The sequence below is a fragment of the Podarcis cretensis genome (genome assembly GCF_951804945.1).
Source record: "Podarcis cretensis genome assembly, chromosome: 3".
NCBI classification, from domain to species: Eukaryota; Metazoa; Chordata; class Lepidosauria; order Squamata; family Lacertidae; genus Podarcis; species Podarcis cretensis.
In genome coordinates, this window is record NC_137172.1 from 20959992 (window position 1) to 20987977 (window position 27986).

The 27986-nt window shown below is 43.5% G+C and overlaps 1 protein-coding gene across 1 annotated transcript in view; it reads right to left on the reverse strand.

The window, feature by feature from the left end:
- PRKCE (protein kinase C epsilon) overlaps positions 1 to 27986 on the reverse strand; it is a 333254-nt gene that overhangs the window by 58431 nt on the left and 246837 nt on the right. The gene's annotated exons all lie outside the window — the stretch shown is intronic.

The following is a 27986-nucleotide window of genomic DNA, read 5'->3' on the forward strand; positions in this document are numbered from 1 at the left end:
GCCATCCTGTTAGGAATCCTCATAAAAAAGAAAGATGTTTCTGAAAGGAATCTGCAGAATGTATTTTTCTCCCTTTTTAAGATAAACTGAGAAAGGAATGTGTAGGCTTATGGATATTGTTAAGAAGCTACTTAACACAGGTTGCGAAAGTGACATAAACGATGCCGTTTTCCCAAATCAGGCGATGATCTGGCCCCCCTACGCCAGATGCCTGCCAAACTACAGATGCATGAAGCAGGTGGGAAACAAACCAAGCTTTGGAGAAAAGGTTGTCCCTTATTTGCTCATCTGTGGTTTTTTGAACAAACCATGATTAAAACAAACTGTGGCTCTGTATTATGTGCAATTGTAGCAAACTTAGATGCAGTTGAAAGAGAAGCTGAACTTTCCTCTAGCAACTACATGACGCTCTCTGGGAAGCCTGGCATTAGAACAATCTTCTCCTGGCAGAAAAGAAGCCCATTGCGTTCATTTCATGCAGCCTATAATAATTCTAAGTGCTGATTAGGATCAAGTAACTTTAAAAACCATTATGATTCAGTTCCCTAAGTAATTGGGCTGAGAGGGCCCTTCAAGATGGACTTAATAAAGCAAGATTTACACTCTGAATAACTTCACAATACTCAGACTCATTCTCCCAGCCGGAAGTCTCGTTCAGGCTCAATGAAATTCATATTTTATGTCATGGGAGCCTTTGGTGACCCCCTCCCCCAATCGCCTTCTGCTCGCAGGAAAAAAATAAACTAGAAATCAATTCACACAACCTCAAATGCCTCTTAGACAACTGGTTCCGTTTGCTTGTCAGGTGGGCTTGTTAAGGGCCGAGCCAAAGAAAACATGTCTCTATGTCTGTGCCGAGCAAGAATAAAACAATAAAAAATTATTTCAGCTGCTACAGCTCAGGAAGTAAAACAAAAACACTACATGGAAGCAAAAAGGCGGGGAAAATCCTGGCTTTCAGACTCCTTGTTCTCTTTTGAACCTTATTGTCCAGCTCTTAAAATAGGCACCAGGCTGAATTGAAGTTATGTCGATTCTTTAAAAACAAACAAACCCCAAGCCAGACCTGGTTCGGTTTTTCATCTAAATCCAACCTGCAGTTCACCAAGCCAGATACAGCCATGCCACAAGTTGTACCTACCAAGAAACAGCTACGGTCAGCTTTATATATAAAGCAAGTGGGATCTGCAGTGCCTAGCAGGAGTGCTCCCATGCAACAGCAATGGGGAACCTCATGCTCGGGAGCCGAGTGCAGCATTCAAAGTCTCTCTGTCCAGACCTCAGGGCTCTTCCCCAGTCCATACCCCTGGCCCTGCAAGATGCAACTACAGTGGTACCTCGGGTTACATACGCTTCAACTTACACACGCTTCAGGTTACACACTCTGCTAACCCAGAAATAGTGCTTCAGGTTAAGAACTTTGCTTCAGGATAAGAACAGGAATCGGGCTCCAGCGGCGCAGCGGCAGTAGGAAGCCCAATTGGCTAAAGTGGTGCTTCAGGTTAAGAACAGTTTCAGGTTAAGAACGGACCTCCGGAACGAATTAAGTACTTAACCCGAGGTACCACTGTATCACTGGCCCTGCTCCACACCACCCTTTCTGCACGACCGTACTCTTGAACTGCGATCATGTCTCTTGTTTTGAATTATGGTGCTGGAGGAGACTCTTGAGAGTTCCATGGACTGCAAGAAGATCAAACCTATCCATTCATAGGGGAAGTATAGTGCTTGGACACGGAGCTTTAAAGTGTGGACCTGTGCCTAAAAACAGAGCCTGGATGAGCCCTGAGAAACAGAAAGCTGGAGAGGTGATGCAGATAGGGAGAGGTTCAGTTCTCAGTGGATGTTGTCAGTAGAGGCAGGGTGCAGGTTTAACCCCAACACCAATGGAATCTATTTATACCCTCCAACATTTCTGATGAAAACAGGGAAGTCCTATTCCAAAATAATAATCAAAATTGTATAATTTATACCCCGCACATCTGACTGGGTTGCCCCAGCCACTCTGGGCAGCTTCCAACATATATAAAAACATTTAAAAAATAAACATTAAAATACAGGGTTGCCTTCAGATGTCTTCTAAAGGTTGTATAGTTACTTATCTCCTTGGGTGGGGTGGCGGTCACATAACTCCATACCCTCTGATGAAAATGGGGACGTCCTAAGGAAAAGGGGGACATTGTGGGATCAAATCAGAAACCGGGACGGCTTCTGCAAATCCAGGACTGTCCCTGGAAAATATGAGGACACTTAGAGGGTCTGATCTCTTTACTGTTCCCTTTAGGAATGGGTGGCAACCATTCATATATATGGGAGAAAACAAATTGTTGAAACTTGGGACATTGGCAATGAGGAAATTTGGAAGTTAAACATTATGGAATGTAGGTTGGCTTGACTGAATAAATATTTACCACCCCTGACCCCCTGAGAAACATTTCCAAACATTTCATCCACACAGGGAAACCAGCAGGGCTCTATGCCAATTTATAGTATTATTATTATTATTATTATTATTATTATTATTATTATTATTGAGGATGATGTCTCTTCTCTAAGGAAACTGGCCATTTTTAGTCTCTGCTGCGCTACGGTGGTGTTACCTTTGAGTCACAACACTGCAGAACATCTGTGTGCATTTTAAGGAGATTAATCTAGCATACAAAATCGCAGTGTGTTACAACAAAGCTTTAGGCATGTTGAGAACTTGTTAAGCTGTAACTCTAGAAAAGATGCCAAATCCATGACTGAGAAAGACAGGGTTCAGTTCAGCTGAAATCACTGGAGCTGTGCCTGTTTATGCCACTGCTAGCTGGAGAGCTTGCAACAGATCCGAACGTTGCATAAACCCACAAAGCAACAGAGGCTTCGCCATGTTTTTAATTATTAGCCCACAGCTCTGTTTTTTGTTTCATTCTTCCGTCAAATTTCTCCATAATTCCACACTGAAACACCATGCAGAAGTGAGAGCAGAGCTGCACAAGGCATGCGGAATTGATAATAGAAACCAGCTTCCCCCAATCTGGTGGGAATTGTAATCCAAAATTCCAGGGAAGGCTGACGGAGACCATTGTGCGCAGGCGGAGGGGGCAAGCTGGAAACCAGAGACCATTTCTGGCCTCGTGTTCAAATGCCAAGTTAACAACGCACAAGTAATGCTACCCTAGACCGCAGAGGGAGGTGTGCAGAGAAGTCTAAGGAGGAGAGATGGTGATGGTCACTAGCTTTAACCTCTTTTAAACATACAATGAGTTGGTAGAGTAGGTGCACCACTTCAGACAGGAATCGAACTTTTCCTGAAATGCTAATTCAGCCTTACAAAGAAGCTCTCAGAAAGTACAGTGGACGCTCGGGTTGCGAATGTGATCCATGCGGGACGCACGTTTGCAACCTGCGTCTGCGCACACGCGGGTTGCGATTCGGCGCTTCTGCGCATGCGCAAAGCACAATTTAGCGCTTCTGTGCATGTGCAACTGCCGAAACCCAGAAGTAACCTGTTCCAGTACTTCCGGGTTTCAGCAGTCCGCAACCCGAAGAAACGCCACCTGAAGTGGCTGTAACCCGAGGTATGACTGTACCAAACTGAAACTTTAGGTTTTCGCTTTGAACCAGCAAGGCTCTTCTTATGGGTCTTTAAGTGTGGCAGAATACCTTGAGATGCAAGTAATTCTTGCTTGCTCACTGAGACCTACTTTCTTTCTCTCAAACAAAGGGATTGGACAGCGCAGAGACTATGGCTGCATTCAGACAGCACCTTATTCTGTTTTCCTGACATTTCCTTACCTGGTAATTTCAGTGTCTTATGCTACCAGCATGAGTTTGACCAAACTGCGGGAGGCAGTGGAAGACAGGAGTGCCTGGCGTGCTCTGGTCCATGGGGTCACGAAGAGTCGGACACAACTAAACGACTAAACAACTAAACAACAACAACATACAGTCATACCTCGGGTTAAATGTGCTTCAGGTTGAGCGTTTTCAGGTTACGCTCCGCGGCGACCCGGAAGTAACAGAGGGTGTTACTTCTGGGTTTCGCCACTCGCTCATGCACAGATGCTCAAAATGACGTCACGCGCATGCGCGGAAGCGGCGAATCACGAGCCGCGCATGCGCAGATGCGGGTTGCGTTCGCTTCAGGATGTGAATGGGGCTCTGGAACGGATCCCGTTTGCACTGTATAATCTTTCACACAATGCAAAAGCCATTTCTGGAAATCTAGTGGAAGCTTAGTGCTCATTTTCATGTTAGCTGGTTCCAGAAAAAAAATCCAATTGCAACCCCCTTGACTTAGAAAGTTTAGTGTCGTAATTTCACGTGGTGAAATTTGTGATTGGATCCCAACATACAGTTCCTTCACAACATTTAAAATTTAGTGGGACATGGCAGCATATTGATATTTTTAAAGTTCTGTATCGCAACAAGTACCACAGTGACAGGAAACATTGGAAATCAGGACAGGAACGCTAGCATTATAATCAGTAAAACTAATGGCGCAAAACTGCATGTCTGAATGTAGCCAATGACAGCTTTACAGAACTAACTCACAGGACTGCTGTGAAGATGACACTTAACTTGCAAGAGAAACAATTAATAATCTTAACTGTTTCTCTGTGGAAAGGGGGAATTAAAAGTCATGGGTAGCAACAGTCACTTAGGTTTCATCGTTGTCTGCCCCTCTATACAAAAATAAAGGTGGCCTTTAAAAAATATCAATTATTTTGGCACAGTCCTGAATGTGCAGCCTTAAAAGCATTGCTTGGAATACCTAGGGACATATTACAAAGGTGGCGCCAGTGTAGGAAGGCACAGTTAACCTTGACAAGAAGGAAAAGGGGGTATTTCAACAATAAGCATTTTCTTTTTTATTAGCATCTGGCTTCTTGAACTTCACTTAAGCAGAGGAAGTGTCATACAGCTGGACTACTGCTGTTACAAAGAGTGGTCGCCCCACCCCCTTCTCTTTTTAATAATGTTAGCATAAAGGATAGCGGTAGGAAGATGTACAACACTCCCACAAACATTTCTTTGTAAGCCTGCATTCTTCACTTATCTTAAGGGCTGCGGCTGCTGGGTCTTTCTCTCTCCTAAACTGAAAGTCTAGCAGCGAACAGCAAAAAAGAAAGAAAGAAAGGGCATACAAAGCAAAAAGAACTTTTGCTCCCTTTCTCACAATACTGCAACCTGAGACCACCAATGAAGCCAAGATTTGGGAGAGAGAAAAGAAAGTGCTCCTTCACATAGAACCTAGTAAAGGTACGGAATTCACTCCACAGTACTAATGGCCGCCAGCTTACATGGCTTTAAAGGAGGACTCAACAAATGTATGGGAGATCTGGCTATCAACAGTTAATAGCCACCATGTTTATGTTCCACTTCCATTACTGGAAGCATCGAGCCTCTGAATAGCAGTTGCTGGAGGGAGTGATGTTGCCTTCAGGTTCTCCTTGCAGTTTTCCCAGAATCATTTGGTTGGCCACTGTGATGACAAGATACTGGACTAGAGAGGCTTTTGGCCTGATCTAGCAGGGTCCACAGGACGCGGGTGGCGCTGTGGGTTAAACCACAGAGCCTAGGTCTTGCCGATCAGAAGGTCAGTGGTTCGAATCCCCGCGACGGGGTGAGCTCCCGTTGGTCGGTCCCAGCTCCTGCCAACCTAGCAGTTCGAAAGCACAAAGTGCAAGTAGATAAATAGGTACTGCTCCGGCGGGAAGGTAAACGGCGTTTCCGTGCGCTGCTGTGGTTTGCCAGAAGCGGCTTAGTCATGCTGGCCACATGACCTGGAAGCTGTACGCCGGCTCCCTCGGCCAGTAAAGCGAGATGAGCACTGCAACCCCAGAATCGGCTACGACTGGACCTAATGGTCAGGGGTCCCTTTACCTTTAACTTAGCAGGGTTCATATTATGTTCTTATGAAGTTTACCAACCTCAGAAGCTATTTGAAGAGGGTCAGATTGACTGGGGCAACCCAGTCAGATGGGTGGGGTACAAACAAACAAACAAACAAACAAACAAACAACAATGCCTCACTCAGGGCTGGTGCTCTCAAAGGCCAACAAGGCAGCTGTTTACGGTGCAGACCTCAGAGGGGTGCATTTCTCACCTTTGAGGGGCATAGTTTTATACAGATTAGTTTTGTGGTTGCTCATAATATTTCACTTTTATTTTATATTTCAAAGGGTTTTGTCATTTTTGAAGTAATTCATACATTAGAATTTTTTTAATGTTTGTATGAAATAGATAGACCATAGAGTTGATTGGAGGAGCGCGTGTGTGTCATTAATTGGAGAACTGTGTCACAGGAGGGGAAAAAATCTAGAATACACTCTATCAATCACACCTCACTACAGTAATATCTCTCTTTGTGTAAATCTGTGTCTATGCGTGTGTATGGAATACATGATGGTGAGGAAGAGTTATTTTCCTGTCTGGGCGTTCACCCATATAATAGCATTTTAGTCTCTAAATCTAAAAGTCTTCAGGAATAAATTAATGCAACTGCTGACTAATGCCGTTAGAATATTTTAACTATGCAATTTCACCTTGCACGGGTGGAGGGATGTTAAACAAAGTTTGGGTGTGCTATTCTGATTTTCAAGCAAGTTCTAGGCCAATTCTTTAAATCAAAGGTGTAAAGGGGTTAAGCATGCAAGCCTACACACAACCTGTTAAAAGAAGCATTATGCTCTTTAACCTGCCTATATCATTCTTGTCTGTGATCCAGAAACTTCAAAAAGGCAAGCAAGAAGTCAGAATGCCTCAATCAGCAAAAACGCTTGTTCATGCAACATAAACTGTACTTCCAAGGAAGCTCAGTTTGGGAAAGGGAGCTAATGTAACAGTTGGCGAACAGCTCCTACAACATACATACCGTAGGTTAATAATACTAATACTAATAATAATTTATTATTTGTACCCCGCGCATCTGGCTGGGTTTCCCCAGACACTCTGGGCAGCTGCCAATACAGCATTCAACATTAAAAACTTGCCTAAACAGGGCTGCCTTCAGATGTCTTTTAAAAGTAGGATAGTTGCTTATTTCCTTGACATATGATGGGAGGGCGTTCTACAGGGTGGGTGCCACTACCGAGAAGGCCCTCTGCCTGGTTCCCTGTAACCTTACTTCTTGCAGGGAGGGAACCGCCAGAAGGCCCTTGGAGCTGGACCTTAGTTTCCGGGCTGGATGATGGGGGGTGGAGAGGCTCCTTCAGGTATACAGGACCGAGGCTGTTTAGGGCTTTAAAGGTCAGCACCAACACTTTGAATTGTGCTCAGAAATGTACTGGGAGCCAATGCAGGTCTCTCAGGACCGGTGTTATATGGTCCCAGCGGCCACTCTCTGCTTAGATGAATGTTTGCATACATAGATTTTAGTGACAGGGCAGGCTGTGATTTACAGATTATGAACTCATTTTCTATACCATCCTGCTTTGATGGAAAATCTGTTTCATGTGTTCCCACTCTTCTATTTCCATAGGTCTAGAAAGCCCAGCTCTCCATTCATATCAAGGAGGACCTTTAAGCTGTTAGCAAGTGTTTTGCACAGATGCCTACTCTATCACTAGAGATGGAGGAGAAATTCAATTTTGTTTGCATTTAAAGGTGAACCTACCTAATTTCCTGAAACAATGTGTTGACGCAGCCATCCTGTGAAATTCAAACTTTTCCCAATTTTGCAATATAATTCTCCAGCCAAGTAATGGATACAAAAATGCATGTGATAGCGTAAGGTATGCCTTAAAATGTGTATATTCATGAAAATACCATCTTCATCATTAATACACAAATATTATACACATGTATATTATTATACAAATATGCACTATGTTGTCCCCAACATAGTGTAAATTTAAGGCTTGCTGAGGCTCACTCCCATAGCACTAAATCGTGGTTTAGAATGATGAGCAAAAAGGTCTACTGAGTCAATTGCATTACATTGCCGCAAGGACTAAAGACTCTCACACTCTTTGTGGGTTTCACTTTCCCCACTTTCCATTGGTTGTGTATTGACACTGCCCTCTTTCTGATTATGATCAATGTTTCATTGCCTTTTCTACAAGCAAGTCAATGCAAGCACCTCGAAAAAATAATTGTAATTTTATGTTGTGAACCATCCTGAGATCTGCAGATGACAGTATACGAATGTAATAATAATAATAATAATAATAATAATGATGATGATGATGATGATAAAAATAATAGTAATGAAACTGTGTTACTTTGAATTAAATCAATCAGTTTTATTCAATGATATAATTCCTGAAAGGAGGAATGCAGTAGACTTACTTAAAAAAAAAATTGCATCATGATAGTCAGATTCTCAACACGGGAAATGCAGCTCTAGGAGAAGAATTCAGGGACAACCATACTGAACTAACATATGTAAGAATCTAGTGCATGTTAATTACTGGAAATCAGCAACCTCCGTTGACATCAGTGTAAGGAAATGAACTCTGAATTCGTAGAAAATGTAGCACAAACACAAAAGAGAAAGTACAAGTTGTAAATAGAACATGCTATCTATGGGTTTTTCAGGGGGTAAAAGACAGCTTTGGCTGAATATTGGAATATTTATTTTGAATGATTGCCCAGCTCTTTAGCTAGGCTACCTGCTGATGAGGGTGTGTTGGTGGCTATGTAACTGCAGTGATGTCCTTAGTTCAAAGGTGCAGAGACCTGAACTGCAAAGAGTTGCTGAAAGCTTCAAGGTTCAAACTGTTCAGAAAAACAGAACTTCCATGTGGAGAGGGGGGATTTATTATTATTATTATTATTATTATTATTATTATTATTATTATTACGACCAGGGCATTGCACTTTGCAGTGCTCTGAGGACACATACAAACATTACTGGAGTGATCTGAGAAGAAGTCATGATGACATAGCTCCCATAACTGGTACTGTGAAAAGGTCCTGAGTTTCAACCCATGATGTACATTATTTAGAAGGGGAGAAGTTCCCCCTCTAATTGTAGCACTGCACAATCTGCAGTAGACTCAACTGCTATGGACACATTGAAGATATCTAAAGTGTAAGCAACACACCTGCATCTCCAAACACCTGTCTAGGAATCCTGATCAATCCAGGGTTGCACAATGAATAGGAACATAGGAAGCTAACTTATATCACAGATATGGGAAACGTATAGCTCCCCAGTTGTTACTGAACTGCAACTCCCACCATCCCTGGCCATTAGTATGCTTGCTAGGGCTGATGGGAGTTGTAGTTCAGCAACATCTGGAGAGCCAGATGTTCCCTGAAACTTCTATATTAGCCCAGACTACTTGGCCATCTTACCTGGTATTTTCTCCTTTGACAGGCAACAGATCTACAGTCTTTTTAACTGGAGGTGTCGGAAATTGAAATTGGGGCCTTTGGTGCCCAAAATGTGCACTCTACCACTGAGCTATGCCCCTGCCCAAAATTAATGGTTACTTTGTACCAAGTCAGGGACGCAGGTGGCGCTGTGGGTTAAAGCCTCAGTGCCTAGGGCTTGCCGATCGAAAGGTCAGCGGTTCGAATCCCTGCGGCGGGGTGCGCTCCCGCTACTCGGTCCCAGCGCCTGCCAACCTAGCAGTTCGAAAGCACCTCCGGGTGCAAGTAGATAAATAGGGACCGCTTACCAGCGGGAAGGTAAACGGCGTTTCCGTGTGCGGCTCTGGCTCGCCAGAGCAGCAATGTCACGCTGGCCACGTGACCCGGAAGTGTCTCCGGACAGCGCTGGCCCCTGGCCTCTTAAGTGAGATGGGCGCACAACCCCAGAGTCTGTCAAGACTGGCCCGTATGGGCAGGGGTACCTTTACCTTTACTGTACCAAGTCAGACCAAAAGATCTATCTAATACAATTTCTGCCTTGATTGCCAACATAACGGCAGGGTCTCAGGTAGGGGTCTTCCCTTCCCTTACTTCCCTTTTCAGCATTAATCATGGTTAGTATAATGTTTGCATCGAGGTTACATTAACCATAGTTAAGAGTCTCAAACTAGATTTCAAAACCAGGGCTGGAAGCTGGTTACCAAAAGTTAAATATAACCCTTGTTAAAGCATGGCTAAGCTTCGTTGAGATATTTTTCAATAATTTAATTTCCTGCTCCAAGGGGCCAATTGATTTTTAGGGAGACATGCAGCAGGCTGTTTGCATATCTCTAGAAAGGAAGTGTAAATTTGGCGGGGATGCGAGAGGAGAATGAAGGAATCAATGTGGTGCTTCCAATCTGCTAAGCACCAACAGACTGCAAAACAATGAGTGAAAAGCAACAAATCCTATATAACAAAATGATAGCCATGCCTATGCCATTCAAATCTTACATGCTTGCTGCAGGAACACACTACACTGTGCTGATGTGATAATGAGGAGGTCTTCTATGTCTACCAGATCAACATTTCATGCACCTAAGATTGAATTTGGCCCTCAGATGTCTAGAACAGAAAGGTCCTGTACTCTGATGTCCTATTTTTCACGGAAATGAGGTCATTTTAGGTCTGAATGTTCTCAGAGTGCCTTTTTTTTTTTTTTTAAACCAAATCCAGTTCTTAAATTAGATTTTTCAAACTGAAATCCTCTTTCTCCTTGTTTGATATTTCCCATGTGCCTGGACTGGACTGCAATATGTTTTTCCTGCAATGTGAATTCAGACCATGGGATGTTCCAACAAGTTTAGACAGAGTTATATAACTCTCCTCTGTCTTCTAAGTGATTTAAAATTAGAATTAAAATATTATGGCAGCGATCCTAGAACAGATTGAGGCTGACCTCTTGTGATGAAAAAAAAAGGTCTTGAAAAGTATATGTCCTGAGTTAGGGTTGGGGTGCTGCTGGTTCGCCTTTTAAGTACACACTGTTAATTGGGTTTATGCCAACTTCACTGCCTTATCTTTACCCAAAGAATCCAAGGAACTAAAGTTAACTGCTTTGGTTTGCTGTGGAGATTTCTTTTCAGTTAGAGATCTCTGCCCAACTTTCAGAAAGTACCCGAGGGCAAGAGAAAATATGTTTAATGACTTTAATCCTTTAGTGTTTGTAAACCTCATGACAAATAGAAGCTAAATTTTTGGTGCAGTTCTAAACTTGTTGAAAACTAAAGTTTACCCAGAGTAATGCACACACCTATGCTCTATTAATTTCAGTGAGTCTACTCTTTGAGTACCCATAAGGAGGGTACAGGTTTGCTGCTCCTGTTCTGGAAGTTCCTCCTAGTACTCTTTAGTCTTTTGAATTTCAAAATTATACTTTTGAAAGAACAATAATTTTTGGAAATGACTATAGTTTCTTCACTCGAAGGTAGTGAATGTCTGAACCAGGCTAGAAAGAGAGGGGAGTCTTTCTACATCTGGATATGATGTAAAAGCAGAAAGAACCATGCTTGCTGCATGTGGGCAGAGACAAAGGAAAACGTCTTCTCTCAAGATCAAATGGAAATGTCTCTTTTGCGTGTCAAGATCCCCAGGAGCTTCCCAATAATAAAGACACAATTGACACGGAATTTAGTTTTAGGTTATTGGCATAATTTTGGCCACAACTTTATTGACTACGGATAGTGAATGGTTTGTTTAGGCATTGGTTCCCAACTAGCTGCACCTCACCTCAGCAGGACAGCACTGACAACTGGGCCCCACCATATCGTCAGTACAGGTAAACACCATGGGGGAGCATTGGTACGGTCACGTGACTCAAGCTCACCCCAAAATGCTCCTAGGGACTCTTGCGTGGCCGTACCCCGCGAAAGGGGTCGACAAAAGCATGGCGTATCCCTGGATTCCTTTGACGGAATACCTGTTGCGCATTGGAGGGGCCAGGTTCTCTGACCTCCCCTCCAGACCACCTTGAACCAATGTCTATCCACCAAACCTTACAAAGCTGTGCCGATTTGCTATGCAGCAGGCAAAACTCAAGTGGCACCAGCCAATCAGCCAATAGGGAAAATTCCTACCGGGCCCCTGTCCCAATAGCAGACGACCCACAACGGCATAGCAAGGTCATAGCAAGACCCTAAATATAGGGAGGGTGAATGGGTGATCCGGTGCACAAAGTGAAAAGAGGAAGCTCTACGCAACGTGCAGCGGTATATATAAAGGTCCCTCGGTTAATACACAAAAAATCCCACTGGCCAGCTCTGCCCAGCAACCGAGGGACCACCAATCAGGTTGTTGTGGCTATCCAATCACTCCCACCCACAAAGCAGTGAGGTCAGTCCTGATGATCTCACCGCAACACATGTCCTCTGTGAGGAGGACCTGATGAAACAGCTATTCAGAACTCGTTCTCTTAAGGTTTTACTTCTAGCATTTAGAGGCCAGAGTAATTCTGGATTAGTTGTGAAGGGGTGATCAGGAATGGGTGGGGAGTTGGTTTGTCTTTTAACATTTTATTTGTGCCACACAGTCTCAGTGGAAATGCTCCTACCTCCCAAAGCTGGCTGCTCTTGTTGGTAGGGAAGCGGTCACTGAAAACCATTGACGTGTGCAATTTTCTTCATGATTCGTGCAGGAGATCAAGGCTTCAGGATTCCCCTCACTATAGCCAAGATTCTGACTGAAGCAGACTCCTCATGGGAGGTGTTCTAAGCATGTACTTCACTATGTGCATACAGCCTATTGGTGCACAGCCTAAAGGCACGATTGCAGCAAAGATGGCGGCTGAAAATGTAAGGCCTGGTCGCCCTCCTCACATGAGTGTTTGTGAACTCTCAAGGAGTGTAGGTAGTAAGTTCTAATTTGTTGCTGAAGAGTGCCCATTAAGAACAGAATAATAATAATAGATTTTCCTATGCACATGGAATCTTCTCCCTTCCTTTCCCTGCACTAGTACTGGGAATATACAAATATACAGCAGTGGCTGAGGCCTTAATATGGTTGCAGCATTTTCTCATTCTTGTTTCACAGCAACCCTTTCAATACACAGAGGTAGCAGAAGGCTGTATCACTGTATCTAAGTAGCTCGCCCACTTCTCCTCCCAAAAACAGAGTGCTACGGCTGCAATCCTTAAGTCAGCAACATAACAGATTTATATTAAACAGAGCTGTCTATAAAGATGCGGCCTGTCCATGCTCAGATAGTTTGTGGTGCAACTGGAGCAAAAACTGACAAAAGGAAAAGCCCCAAGAAAGGGGTGCTTTAGAGCACACGGAGAATTGTGCGGGAGGAGAGGGTCAACCAGAAAGGAAACCAAAGATAAGCGCAATATATATTTGACATGAAATAGGCCTCTGTGTATTTTCTGAGGAATCATTATATCTGAGAGGAGCCACGACTGCTTTGCCTATATAAACAAAAGTTCCGCAGAGCAGCTAACCAGTTCATAAATTAGCCGTTGCAGCTACACACAAGACATGCCTAGATCAGTCTATCTGCTCTCACACATGGAGATCTTAAAGCAGGTGGTGTTAAAACTCTGCTGAGAATACTGGTTGGGATTCCCTATATCCCAAGAGCCTGGAACATTTGCTATAAACCATTAAAGCCCTGTGGCAGAAGCAAGGAGGGAAGATGGAAAAGATAAACCATAAGCTTCATGTCTGCTCAGAATTTACCACAGCTATTGGCTACCTCCAAGATAAAGAGGCAGTGTGTCTCTGAAAAGCAATTCCCAGGGCGGTTGCACTTGTCCCACTTATGTGAGCATCTCATATGGTCTGATCCACAGTGCTCTTCCTATTATGAGCGCCACACCCCATAGTCGCCTTTGACTGGATTTAACCGTCCGGGGTCCTTTACCTTTTACCTTTACCACCCACCCCCTTGCACCCCAAAAGAATGGTATTTCTATATGGTTTTCTGGCTCTATTTGCAATTTCGTTTTCAGTACGGCCCTTGGGGCAAGGTATTTTATGCTCTGGATCTTGCTTTAACCCTCACACCCCACTTCTGTTTCCCCGAAGTCTTGCCCTTGTGCCCTGGGCATGCTCCCTGCCCAACAATCTTGTACTTACTGAAAAGGTCTGAAGTAATATATTTAATTGAACGTCCCCTTAATACATGAAAGCGGAAGGGGTGTGTGCCTCTGGCACACAGCTAATGCCCCGAACTTTTAGCAAAGAGGGTATCTTGGTTACTTGTAAGCAAATGAGTGGGGAACCGTCAGAAAAGGTGTTGTTGTTTTGGACAAAAAAGAAGAAAGGGGGAAAAATACTAACCCTTCCATTGTATGGAGAGAAGATCTAGGGAAAACTTTTTGTTTTGTTCTTTCTAGTGCTTTAGATTTCTTTATTCAAATATAACAGAGAAGTTTCCCCATCCTTTCTACTAAGACACAGTGTTCTCTCTTCTGTCTGGGAAACAGTTTGACTTTTTAACGCCACTTGCCTTTCGTGTTACTTTAAATAACAAAAACAGAACCGGCAAATCCTTGCGTATCCCTCGACTCCTCCAAGCAGATGCTTCCATACTTGCCCCCAAGAATGTAAACAAGCTGAGAAGCGCAGCAAGGCTAATGGATAAAACATGGGCTTTCTTTGGGCCAGACCAGCAACAGCTCCAATTTGCTATTGTGCTTGTAGGTGGGGGCCCAGTTAACTAGGCACATCTGCAAAGCCAGTGTGTGCTGCTACATTATGGCACAAGGGGGACTCCCCCACCAACCTCAGCCTGCCCTCAGCCAGTCTTCCACCTCCCTATATTCCTACTTGCAACCAGTCCAGAGAGTGGTACCAGCTTCACTCCTTCTCGACCTCAGTGTTGCATTTGAGGAACTCAGCAGAGAGAAGAAAGGGCACTCAAACAGAATGCATTGGCTCTGCTTGACTTAGTGCTGGTTCTGCCTAATACTGGCTCTGGCTTCCCACAATGTTTGGGCTCCCGGCCTTCCATTCTACCAATGGGCACCAGCCACCACTGTGTAATGCACATCAATGACCCATATATACAGATTCTACTAGTCCATGGAGCACCCAGATATGCACACCGCCTGGTCTGCCCTCCTCCCCTAAGCTAGCCTGCTGCCTCAGGAGTGATGGGAGTCCTTTGGCCAGCCTCCACCGACAAAACCACCAATGTGGCAAATTTCTACACATCAGCATGCTTGACTAGGAACTGGGTGACTAAAGCTCCCAACCAACCAAACTAGCACTCAAAAACTCATTCTAATGTGATTGTGAACATGCGGCCATGCACACAAACACACACATCCTAGTTTTTTGTCGTGCTGTTAATCCCAAACAGTCTTTTGCGTGTGAACTGTAAAATCGTATTTGTTTGACTGTGCTCTAGTGGCTGATTGGAAATCTTAACAATAAAGATTGATTGCTTTGAACACCTATATCTTAAAAGAGTGCTGCGTACCTCAAAAGCTCATACACAGTCTTGTGGCTCAGTTGGTAGAGCATGAGACTCTTAATCTCAGGGTGATGGGTTTGAGACCCACGTTGGGCAAAAGAATCATGCATTGTTGGGGGCCGGACTAGATGACCCTTGCAGTCCTTTCCAACTCTACTATTCTATGATTCTGTTACTGTTCTAATATAAGTTATTGCTTTATTTTGGAAGGGGTGAGGTATTTGGCGGCTCTGCAAAAACAAACAAAAACAGCTTGTACTCAATATAATTGATCATGCCAGTAATGTGTCATGTGTGTATGAATTCAATAATGCTTAGTTTGTTGAATTCTAGTCTGTTAATGTAGTTAATATTATTTTGTGGATTTTTTAGATGTTTTGTTAATAGTGTTTTATAGAATGCGGTTGTTTTACTCGTGATTTGTTAATTATTCTGTATGATTTATGTTGTATCTGTGATGTTCTATTAAGTTATTGATAATTATCATTTGTGAGCTGCTTTGTGATTCATGTGAGTGAAAAGCAGTATAGAAATAAAATATTAATATGGTTAAGAAGACACTATAGTTGCATTAGGTATATGTCCCTGTGCAATAAATGGTCTTACCAGATTGTGCACTGAGAGTTTCGCTGTAAGGATTATCACTGCAAATAAGACAGGCTGGCAAAAGAAAGGGGAATGCACTCGGATCTGAGGTTTCTTGCAAGCCTTTTTTGAAAAAAACTGTATTATCACTGTAAATAGAGTTACAAGGGCAACGGAAAAAATACGCAGATATAGTGTTACTCACGTGGTTGAGTTCCCCCATTAGCCTTGGGGATATATGGATTACACCACTGTGTTTTTTTCCCTATATTTAACAATAAGTTAACCTAAACAATAAGGATGGCAATTAATCTCCTTGGGCACATCACCAGAAACAATTCTTTTTCTCCCTTTCCCACAGATGGATCATTTCAGGTTGGGCGTTTTGCAGAAATTGAGTGGTTTTGCTTAATGAAATCTTCCCAAGTTCAGATCCTTAAGTATAGCTCAAGGCCAAAACTAGTTTAGAAATCTCATACAAACATCACTTGCCTGTTCCTCCAGCCCTGTTCTGAGTAACTTAGGAAATGCATCCCAACCTCACAACACAACACTAAGTATTTAGCTGTAATACCAATGAATAAATCTTTCTGTCCCTTGCAAAGTGCAGGAGTGGGAATTGACACTCATGGTTAAACAAAACGAAACAAAAAACAAAACACAACACAACACTCCAGGGCAGACACAGGCTGATTGCAAAGACAAATGGGGCCGTTTCACTTGAGTCCTAGAGCTATAAGTGTAAATGTAATGTTAAACGGCACAACGAGACAGCGTTAATCAAATCGCCAAGACTGCCATCTCTACACCCAGATCTGCTTTGCCAAACCAACACTTGCTGCTTCTGGCACTTGGAAAAGGTGCCATGATGGTATATCTTAGTAGTTAAGAGCAGAAGCTAAGATCTGCAAGTGGCCCAGGTTCAAATCTGATGCGGATTCCATATGTGCCTGATGGCCTACCACAAGGCTGGGATTCACAAATGGATAAAGGTAAAGGTAAAGGTGCCCCTGACCGTTAGGTTCAGTCGCGGACGACTCTGGGGTCACACACTCATCTTGCTCTATAGGCCGAGGGAGCCAGTGTTTGTCCGCAGACAGCTTCCAGGACATGTGGCCAGCATGACTAAGCCACTTCTGGCGAACCAGAGCAGCACACGGAAACGCCGCTTACATTCCTGCCGGAGTGGTACCTATTTATCTACTTGCACTTTGACGTGCTTTCGAACTGATAGGGTGGCAGGAGCTGGGACCGATCAACGGGAGCTCACCCCGCCGCAGGGATATGAACCGCCAACCTTCTGATCGGGAAGCCCTAGGCTCTGTGGTTTAGACCACAGCGCCACCCGTGTCACAAATGGATACACGTGTGCAAAAGTAAAAAAAATACATCTAGTGCAGCAGTGAATGGAGGGAAGGTCTTTTGGTTGTGACCTCCTGCCCATGGAATACTCTCCTCTGATTGACTTATCTGGCGCTCTCTTTTCAGCACCACACAAATATATTGTTTATTATTTTCTCAGGCTTTTAGATCATAAGAAAACCTCTTTAGCCAGGGCTGGTCAGAAGGTAGACTGGCATTGACAGGGAGACCTTTGGGTGATTTGTAGGTCATAAGCAAAGATTCCTCACCCCCAGCTGTTCAACAGTAGCAACAACAACTCCTCTTCCTCCTCTAAATTACATCACTTAAATGAAAGATTTTGGCATAAATAGGAGCAGATTTACATGGGGAAGGGCTGCGAGCTCAGCTCAGTTCTGGTTCTCAAAACAAACCCTCTGCTTCAGCAGTGCTCAGAGGCACCATGGACGGTAGCCAGCTAAGCAGTTATGTTAACTCGAGAAGTTTTAACTTCCACATCCTCTCCTCTCCTCTCATGTACCTCATAAATTTACTCCGGAAGCTTGGGAGACAGACTTAGGGATTTTGCAGAGGGGCACACAGGGAAAAGAAAGCGTGGAACAGTTAAAACCCCTTGCACTAGCAGAACATGTGAAAAGGGCTAGGGGTCTTAGTAGACCACAAGCTTTAAATAAGTCCACAGTGCGATGCAGCAGCAAAAAAAAGGGGGGGCTCGTGCTCTTCTAGGCTACATCAACAGACATTTCCTTTGTGCACAGAACAAGGCAAGTCATAGTACCTCTCTCTTACGCCTTGGTCAAACTACACCTGGAATGATGTGTCAAGTTCTGGGTGCTGCAATTTAAGGATATTGACAAGCTGGAACATGCACAGAGGAGGGCCACCAAGATGTTCAAGGGTCTGGAAACCAAGCCTTATGAGGAACAGTTGAGGGAGTTGGTTGTGTTTAGCCTGGATAAGAGGAGATTGAGAGAAGATGAGATAGTCAACTTCAAGTATCTAAAGGGCTGTCACATGGAGGATGCAGCAAGCTTGTTTTCTCCTGCTCTGGGGGTAAGACTGAAACCAGTGGCTTCAAGTTATAAGAAAGGAGATTCCAACTAAACATCAGGAAGAACATTCTAATGGTAAAATCTGTTTGAGAGTGGAACGGACTTCCTCAGAAGGTGGTGGACACTCCTTCCTTGGAGATTTTTAAGCAGAGAATAGAGAGCCGTCTGCCATGGATGCTTTAGTTGAGATTCCTGCTCTGCAGAGTTTGGACGAGAAGACCCTCAGCATCCCTTCCAACGCTACAATACTATAGAAATTGTCCCATGTTGTTTACTTTTAAATGCATGTCTTTTGCAATTGGTGGATCTCAGGGTTCAATTAAAATACAAAATTGATCCTGCAAACCTGAAGTTTCCAGGTCCACTGCTGAGTTACAACAAACATACATATCCATTTTTCTCCCTGTTTCACGATGCCTATATGCTGCCTGTAGGATTCAAGTCCTGCTGGTTGGCCACTGTGGGAAACAGGATGCTGGCCTTTGGTCTGATTAAGCAATGCTCTTAGGAACATAGCAAGTGCAGTAAAGTGAATCAGCCCATTCATCCATCTAGCTCAGTAATGTCTATACTGACATCCCCAGTCCTACCTGGAGACGCCAGAGATTGAACCTTCTCCATGGAAAGTAGATACTCTGCCATTGAGCTACAGCCCTTCCTACATACCAGACTGTAGCTCTAGATGAACCTCTAGGTCATAGTGTGATGTGATGGCCAGGCCTAAAGGGCAAAGACCCTACCTTGTTCCATGTGCCCAAAAGGGAGCCCTCATAGCTCTGTGCTTATGCTAAGCCAGGGGTCAGCAAACTTTTTCAGCAGGGGGCCGGTCTACTGTCCCTCGGACCTTGTGAGGGGCCGGACTACATTTATTTTTTTGGGGGGGAGAATGAATTCCTATGCCCCACAAATAACCCAGAGATGCATTTTAAATAAAAGCACACATTCTACTCATGTAAAAACACCAGGCAGGCCCCACAAATAACACAGGACACATTCTACTCATGTAAAAACATGCTGATTCCCAGACCGTCTGTGGGCCGGATTTAGAAGGCGATTGGGCCAGATCCGGCACCCGGGCCTTAGTTTGCCTACTCATGTGCTAAGCAATGCAAAGTGCAAGGAAGCCATATATTGCAGACTGAAGCAGCATCTCTCTCTTGTTGCTTAGGTTTAGTTTATTTGCCTTAGTAGCTCTCCAGTTCAATGGATAATTATATATTTTTTATTTTTGGTGAAACGTTCCCGTCTGGTGAGCTGGAGACATTGGCAATTCTCCACAAAAAAACTTAGCCCCCATTCTGTAAGGTCTCCACCTTAGGAGCTGAAGCCTGGAGAATGGGACTAGTAGAAAAGAAGAGCAGGAATCATATCCTTAATCCTACACTATAATCACAAAGAAAGGGTTTTGTTCAGGACTTAGCCTAAATGGTGATCAAATGACCGGTCTAGTGAAATCTGTGCGATTTGCAATGGATTGCATCGTCAAGGGGTTACATTTCATAGATTGTTTTCAAACAGAGAAGGTTGGCAATAGAACAAGGTTACTACATAGCAGTGGTGGTGGAAGTAAAAGTTCAATGTCCCAAACTATTCAGTGGAAACTTTGGGTCTGAACTGATTGTATGAAGAAGCTGGACTGGGGTGTGTGTGTGTGTCTTGTTTTTGTTTGTTACCATGGAATGTATCTTTGTGTTTTTATACTGTAAACCAACCTGTGATGAAGGGTGGAATAGAAAGTTGACAAACAAATGACCAAACCAAACCAATGGTAAGTGAATGCAGGGTTTGGATCACAGAAATAGGGAGATAACTTAACAATTCTTTGCTTATTATTATTATTATTATTACTACTACTACTACTACTACTCTATCCACTGCAAGGGGTGCTGAAGAAAGGTAAGGAGAAGAGACATTCAACTCTGACACTCCCAGTCTCTAGGAGTATCAATCATCTTTATAAGTCCATAATTAATGATGGATAACATATCCTCACACCAAGATTCACTCAGAGTCAAACACATTATAACAGCAAGTTAGATGTGGTAAAGGTAAAGGTAAAGGTACCCCTGCCCGTACGGGCCAGTCTTGACAGACTCTGGGGTTGTGCGCCCATCTCACTTAAGAGGCCAGGGGCCAGCGCTGTCCGGAGACACTTCCGGGTGACGTGGCCAGCGTGACATTGCTGCTCTGGCCAGAGCCAGAGCCAGAGCCAGAGCCGCACACGGAAACGCCGTTTACCTTCCCGCTGGTAAGCGGTCCCTATTTATCTACTTGCACCCGGAGGTGCTTTCGAACTGCTAGGTTGGCAGGCGCTGGGACCGAGCAGCGGGAGCGCACCCCGCCGCAGGGATTCGAACCGCCGACCTTTCGATCGGCAAGCCCTAGGTGCTGAGGCTTTAACCCACAGCACCACCTAGGTGCAATCAAATCTGTTTTCTTTAAAAACAACAACATAGTTATCATCCCCTTCACTCATCTAATGATTGATCTCATGAGTAGGGTGCAATTATTTTGCATTCTAGTTAGGAGGCTAGGCTCCACCCACTCCAACACTGTGCCTACATTAAACTGGTTTTGTTTTTACTTCTGCTGCTGCCGAGAGTAAGGGGAGGGATAAAAATTACTTGGGGAGTCCCCGAAATCAGGGACCATTTAGACCAGCCCCACTTGGACATAGCACTTACTTTTATGTATTGCATCAATATCAGTCTAGCTTCAAAAGAACCTACAGAGAATGAGCTCAGATTGCTCATTGACATCTTGAGCTCTCCACCACTCTGTCTTAATGATCAGATGCCTATGATTGCTGTGTATTTTCCGGGGAGAGTAAATCCAGTTAACGCTGCTGAGGGGCTGCTGAGAACAAGGGAGCTTCAGTGAGCTAACAGGGCTTTAATAATTTTCCAAGGACAGCTCAGAATGACAGGGTAGCATATCAGCAAGTTTCCCTCTCACTCTCTCAAAATCAGGTCAGCAATCTGGACACAACGGGGCCTTCTGTCTGCAGGACAATAGGAACGTTCAACATTTACTCAACTTTGCCATACTGCTTAGGAAAGTTCCCAAACTCCTGAGCTACCACAACTTCATTTGCAGGGCTGTTCTGTTTGCTTCTGAAATGCCCAAACTCATAAAAGTTCACAGTGTGGTGGTCCAATGTCTTTCTTCCTTTAATTATTACAGGCAGGCAGGCAGGCTTTAGAAAGCCAATTCATCGAGCTCCCAGCCATGACACCATACTTCCAGAAATTAGGCCAACACAGTCAGCAAAAAGAAGCCCATGAACCCTAACCCAAAACTGTTTTGACAAGCTGCCTAAAAATATACAGGGAGGCAGCCTGTTCCACATCCAAGGCCGGCGCAGCCATGAGGCAAGGTGAGATGACAGCCTCAAGTGGCAGGATCCACAGCGGCAGCAGATTACTACTTCAATGCACTCTACGTGGGGCTACCTTAGAAGGTGACTCAGAAACTGCAATTAATCTAGAATGCGGCAGCTAGATTGGTGATTGGGAGTGGCTGCCGGGACCATATAACACCAGTCCTGAAAGATCTTCATTGGCTCCCAGTACATTTCCGAGCACAATTCAAAGAGTTGGTGCTGACCTTTAAAGCCCTAAATGGCCTCGGTCCTGTATACCTGAAGGAGCGTCTCCACCCCCATCATCCAGCCCGGAGACTGAGGTCCAGCGCCGAGGGCCTTCTGGTGGTTCCCCTCACTGCGAGAAGTGGGGTTACAGGGAAACAGGCAGAGGGCCTTCTCGGTAGTGGCACCTGCCCTGTGGAAACCCTCTCAGCAGATGTCAAGGCAATAAACAACTATTTTACTTTTAAAAGACTACTGAAGGCGGCCCTGTTTAGGGAAGTTTTTAATGTCTGACGCTGTATTGTTTTCAATATTCGGTTGGAAGCCGCCCAGGCTGGGGTATAATAATAATAATAATAATAATAATAATAATAATAATAATTCCACCTCCAAGAAATGCATTGCTGCTATCATGGTGGCAGTGATGGAGGCTGAATTTGCTACCCGTTTGGCAGGCTCCACTCCCCCCCCCCCCGCATGCCAGCTCTAGAGTGGCCTTATGGTGAACAAGAGGTGCTGCTGGTTTCCTTTTCCCACCACCACACACCCAGGGAGGAAATAGTGGGGGCTGCCCTCTTAGATCTCCTGGGCTCTTCATTTGCCTTAACAAAGAGAAAAGTGTGACAGAGGAGAATATTTCTATAGCAATCTGAAATCTGAAATTAAGTACACATCAAAGCGCCCCCGATCACTAGAAAAATTTGAACGGGAGGATTACAGTGATACCTCGGGGTTAAGTACTTAATTCGTTCCGGATGTCCGTTCTTAACCTGAAACTGTTCTTAACCTGAAGCACCACTTTAGCTAATGGAGCCTCCCGCTGCTACCGCTCCGCCGGAGCACGATTTCTGTTCTCATCCTGAAGCAAAGTTCTTAACCTCAAGCACTATTTCTGGGTTAGCGGAGTCTGTAACCTGAAGCGTATGTAACCTGAAGTGTATGTAACCCGAGGTACCACTGTATTATTTTTTACACGTAAGTCAAAACTCAGAACACAATGTTTATCTCCAGCACACAACAAGCAAAACCAAACACAAGACATACTGTTGTACTCTTGAATTCCCTCTGTGAATTAGCCTTGGGTGAATTTCCAGTAGCAACAAGAAATGCTAGTTGAAATTACTAGTTTTATAAGGATTATAATGGTACCAGCATGTCATGCATTGTATGCATTGAGCGAAAGATGCGCAGCTCCTCATTGCCATGCATCGTTCAGTATTTCATCATATTTTGTTTATTAGGAAAGGTTTGGTGGGTTTTTTTTAAATCAAAGTGTATTTGCGGGTCTAATTAGATATCTCACGAAAAAACCACACCAAAAACCCCTTTCATATCAACATCTGGTAATCACAAATGGCCTCCACTGGGGTGCAGAATATGAAATATGACCCTCACAAACTTCTAACGTGACACGCAGCAGTAATATTGGACAATGTAAATGCACCTTAAGTAGATTACACTCATCCAGCAGAATCTGCACAACAGGTTTAGCTGCTTAGCAACCCACACAGAAGACGATCAGCTAAAATGAATTACAAACCATTGATTAGGCCCAGACAAATATAAGACTGACCAGCCACAGTCAGGTTAATTGGCACTCTAAATCACAAATGACACGTTTTGCCCCTCAAGCCACTATTATGAGAGAAATTTAGACTGCTGTCCACAAATCAGTTACTGGAAAGTCACCAGGGCATATTTTGTCAATGGGATCTGCAAATGACAACTCCAGAGACATTTCTTCTTTTTCTTTTGCTCAATAAAGGCAAGGGAAATTAAATAACTCTTTTATCGTGATTGTGGAAGAGACTGATGCACATATTCGTCTTTCCTTTAAAAAAGTCCACAAGCACTGGATCTGCCTTGGGCGCCCAGCTGGCCAGCAGGGAGCTATAAGCTGCCGTTTAACATTTCTCAGAATGCCTCAGAGCATCCAATGTTGCATCATTCTAGGGATGGACAACCCATGGGCCTCCAGACATTGCTGGACTCTAGCTTCCTTAAGCCCCCAGAGTGCATGGCCAACAGTCAGGGATGCTGCTTTCTACCCGACAGACAATAAGATTTCAGGACTGCTGAAAGTGACTCAAGAGAGGTCAACACACACCTGTTCCTCTAGTCCACTGTTACCTCTATTCAAACAGGTTTGGCTGGTTTTTAGGAAAGCGCCTATAATGGATAGCGATTTTTTCTTCATATGAGCTTTAAACAAAAAGTGCGTATCTCTCCCTGGAAGCACGGAGATGAGCACAAAATGTGCATCCTTAGACTCATAGAAATGTAGAGGTGGAAGGTACCTTGAGGATCATCCAAGCCCCTGCAATGTAGGAATACACAGCTGCCCCATATGGGGATTGAACCTGCAACCTTGGTGTTATCAGCACCACGCTCTAACCAACAAAGCTACTCAGCAATTATTTCATTGGCTATCCAAGCCAAAGTATCTCAAAGTGAGTCTCAAGTCCCGATCTGCAGAAAGAGGGCTAATACTGCACAATAATGCCTGCAGTAAAGATGTCTGAGAGTATGCATGTGAAGCCCTATAAACCCTGATAAAGCTCTATAAAATATGAAGTTATGGTTGTTAATTGTACGTGGGGGATCTCGCCATAGTGAGGACAGATGAAGCAAAGTCGTGGATTAAGGGAAGGTTTAAATGCTCTGATTAGGGTTCCCCTTCACCCTCACAGCTTAGAAATGCAACTTCACTAAACTTAACCAAGCACTGGATTATTTGCATGCTTTTGTGACATTCTTTTGCGTGCAATCCAGAAGGCAGATTTCATACCAGAAATTCTAAATGGGAAGCCTACATTGGAAAAGAAAAAAAGAAAAGAAAAAAGAATTGCATTGGTTGGTTTTCAGCGCTAACAGGACACAGAAAGAACTCATTTTACAGGAGCTGATTTGGTGACGGTATAAAGGATATCGATGGCATAATGTTTTCCGTCTCAAGGAGTATTTCTTGCAGTTGGCAGCATGAGAGCTGATGTTGGTAGTTACAAGAAACGTCTCTTTCTTAAGTCTGCAACTGAGACATTGACTTTAACTGTTGAATTTATACTGTTCTTTTCTCATTTGCTTTTACTTGATTTACAAGTGTTCTGGTTTTCTGGGCTTTTTTCTGTGTGTTTTTTTTAAGATGGTGCATGATGTTATTGTAACCTACCCTGGGACCTTGTAGTGAAGGGTGTGGGGTGAGAAATCTTATAAACAAGCCAAGAGCTGCTATAACTTATGTCAAGGCATACATAATACATGCAAATAAGCCACCGAGAAACATCTTATCTGTATTGGAATTAGAATTGTTATCACATGTGAAATTGTTTTAGGTTGTTTTTACATATGAAGTTATTTTTTCATTGTTGATGCTTTTACTGTGAAATTGCTTTGAGGTATTTTATGGGAAGAGACTCATAAATGGCTTCAAATAAATAAACAAATGTGTGCTATGTAAAAGCAGCAAGATCTGCCTGTGTTTGTCCTTTTGAATAGTTTAAAAGAGAATTCAAAATCGATTACAATGCAGCTCCTACTGCATGTATGAAGTTATGTAACCACCTCGTTTCCTTCAGAGAGACAGAACCAAAGTAATTGGGGGTTGGGTTGGGGGGGGGGAGTTGGTTTTCCCCTTTCTTTCTGTATCTTCAGTGCCACCTTCTGGCATTTTAAAGGCAGCACAGGACATATATTTTAAAAGTCTTTTTTAAAAACCAGCACTACTCATTACAATGGAGGTTGCACATGAGAATTGGTTGGTGGGCTACATAATCATTGACTTAAAAAAAAAATCATCTGTTTGGCAAAGCAGCATTATAGTTTTTTGTTTTGGTTTTTAAAGCATGCTCAGCATAATGTAAAATAAAGGAAACAAGTCCCATTTAAATATTCACATACAGAAAAGACAGTGCCGCTTTCTACAAAAGACAACATCTTGGCATCAATGACCAGAATGTTTGGAATGAATGAATGAATCCGTTCATCCACTGAATTCAAGCTATAAGAAAGGAGATTCCAACTAAAAATACAGAATTTTCTGGCGGTAAGAGCTGTTCGACAGTGGAACAGATTCCCTCAGAAAGTAGCGGACTCTCCTTCTTTGGAAGTTGGAAGGCCATCTATCATGGATGCTTTAGTTGAGATTCCTGCCTTGCAGAGGGTTGCACAAGATGAGCCTCAGGGTCCCTTTCAACTCTACAATTCTGTGATGCTACGATTTCTAACCCTCTGCACTTCCACATTTGCTCATTCATAAATCTGTTCTATCCCATTTGCACTTTAATCTGTGATTTTCTTAACCTAAGTCTGCACAAGTGTTTACAATGAAAAATGCTATGAAGATACAGTGGTACCTCGGGTTAAGAACTTAATTCGTTCTGGAGGTCCATTTTTAACCTGAAACTGTTCTTAACCTGAGGTACCACTTTAGCTAATGGGGTCTCCTGCTGCTGCCGCGCCGCCGGAGCACAATTTCTGTTCTCATCCTGAAGCAAAGTTCTTAACCTGAGGTACTATTTCTGGGTTAGCGGGAGTCTGTAACCTGAAGCGTCTGTAACCCAAGGTACCACTGTACTTCTGTAAAATGTGTTTTGCCTCAAAACACAGATTATCCAATCCCCCAAGCATCCTACTATAAGGTATATCAAGAGAATATGCATTCCACCAAGATGGCATTCTCAAATAATCATCCTCCCCTTCAAAGGTCTATCTCCAAAGGTACCTAGATTACAATTTCCTTCATTCCTGACCATTGACCATGCTTGCTGGGGTTGATGGGAGTTGGAGTCAAGCAAAGCAGCTGCGAGGTTCCACATCACTGCTTTAAGTGAAGGAAATACCCAACTGTCCCTTGCAAAATTCTCTTCCCACCCCCAGCAAAAAAAAAAAAAAATCATCATAATCCAATAAAACGTAGTCATGACTAAGTCACCACTAAATCACTGGGGCTTCAAGCTACTCACAATTACTGTATTTTTCCGTGTATAAGACTATATTTTTTCCTAAATAGTAGATAGTGCATTTTCTTAATTTTGAGTCCCCCAAAATAGGGCGCATGTTATACACGGAAAAATACGGTAAATCTTATTTTGTTGTCCTCAATTGGATTTAGCAAAATATATCTGGATTGCCCCCAACATTTTAAATCTTCCTTCCTGCCATTTAAATGGAATATTATTTAAATATTTGAGAGCACAGAGCTCTAGAGAAGGAAGAATCTGGAGATTTCCACTCCATGTCACTTTCAAACGTTATTAGCCATAATTCCATTCTAGTTTCACATCCCTCTCATATGCCATATTAGAGTACATATTTAAATCTGTTCGATTCTCTCAAAAATATATATATTTGAACGTGTGTTTTGATGTATTTAAACTGCCAAGAAATGCACTGCAACCTGAGAAATCCAATGGATAGCTGTTCCAACCCGCCCATTAGTCTGAGTGGTGTAGATCAGGTCATTTTGCAGAGAAATCCACAGAGATCAAATTCCTCACGCATCCCTATAAAAGTGCTTCTTAATCATCTTTCATCTGACATAAACAGGATCTAGTTGCTTCAATTTGTTTTCATATGCTGTTCGGTTTAAACTATTTGGTTTTTTTCTCCCCTGAACAAAGCATCCCATTTCAAATGTATTGCCCTCTGAGCTGCAAACATACTATTCCAGGGTTCAGCAAACTTTTTCAGCAGGGGGCCGGTCTACTGTCCCTCAGACCTTGTGGGGGGCCGGACTATATTTTTTGGGGGGGAATGAATGAATTCCTATGCCCCACAAATAACCCAGAGATGCATTATAAATAAAAGCACACATTCTACTCATGTAAAAACACCAGGCAGGCCCCACAAATAACCCAGAGATGCATTTTAAATAAAAGGACACATTCTGCTCATGTAAAAACACACTGATTCCTGGTCCGTCCGCAAGCTGGATTTAGAAGGCGATTGGGCCGGATCCGGCCCCTGGGCCTTAGTTTGCCTACCCATGTACTATTCTTTCTTTTATCTAACCGTTCACAGAATCACTTTGCTAGGTACAAATTCATTCTGTTGCAGCCAAGGTGTTCTGGCTTACAGTGCAATGTGTTTCGGCTGGACTTTTCATGAACTGACACACAGGCCAGATTCCGCAGAGGTTTGG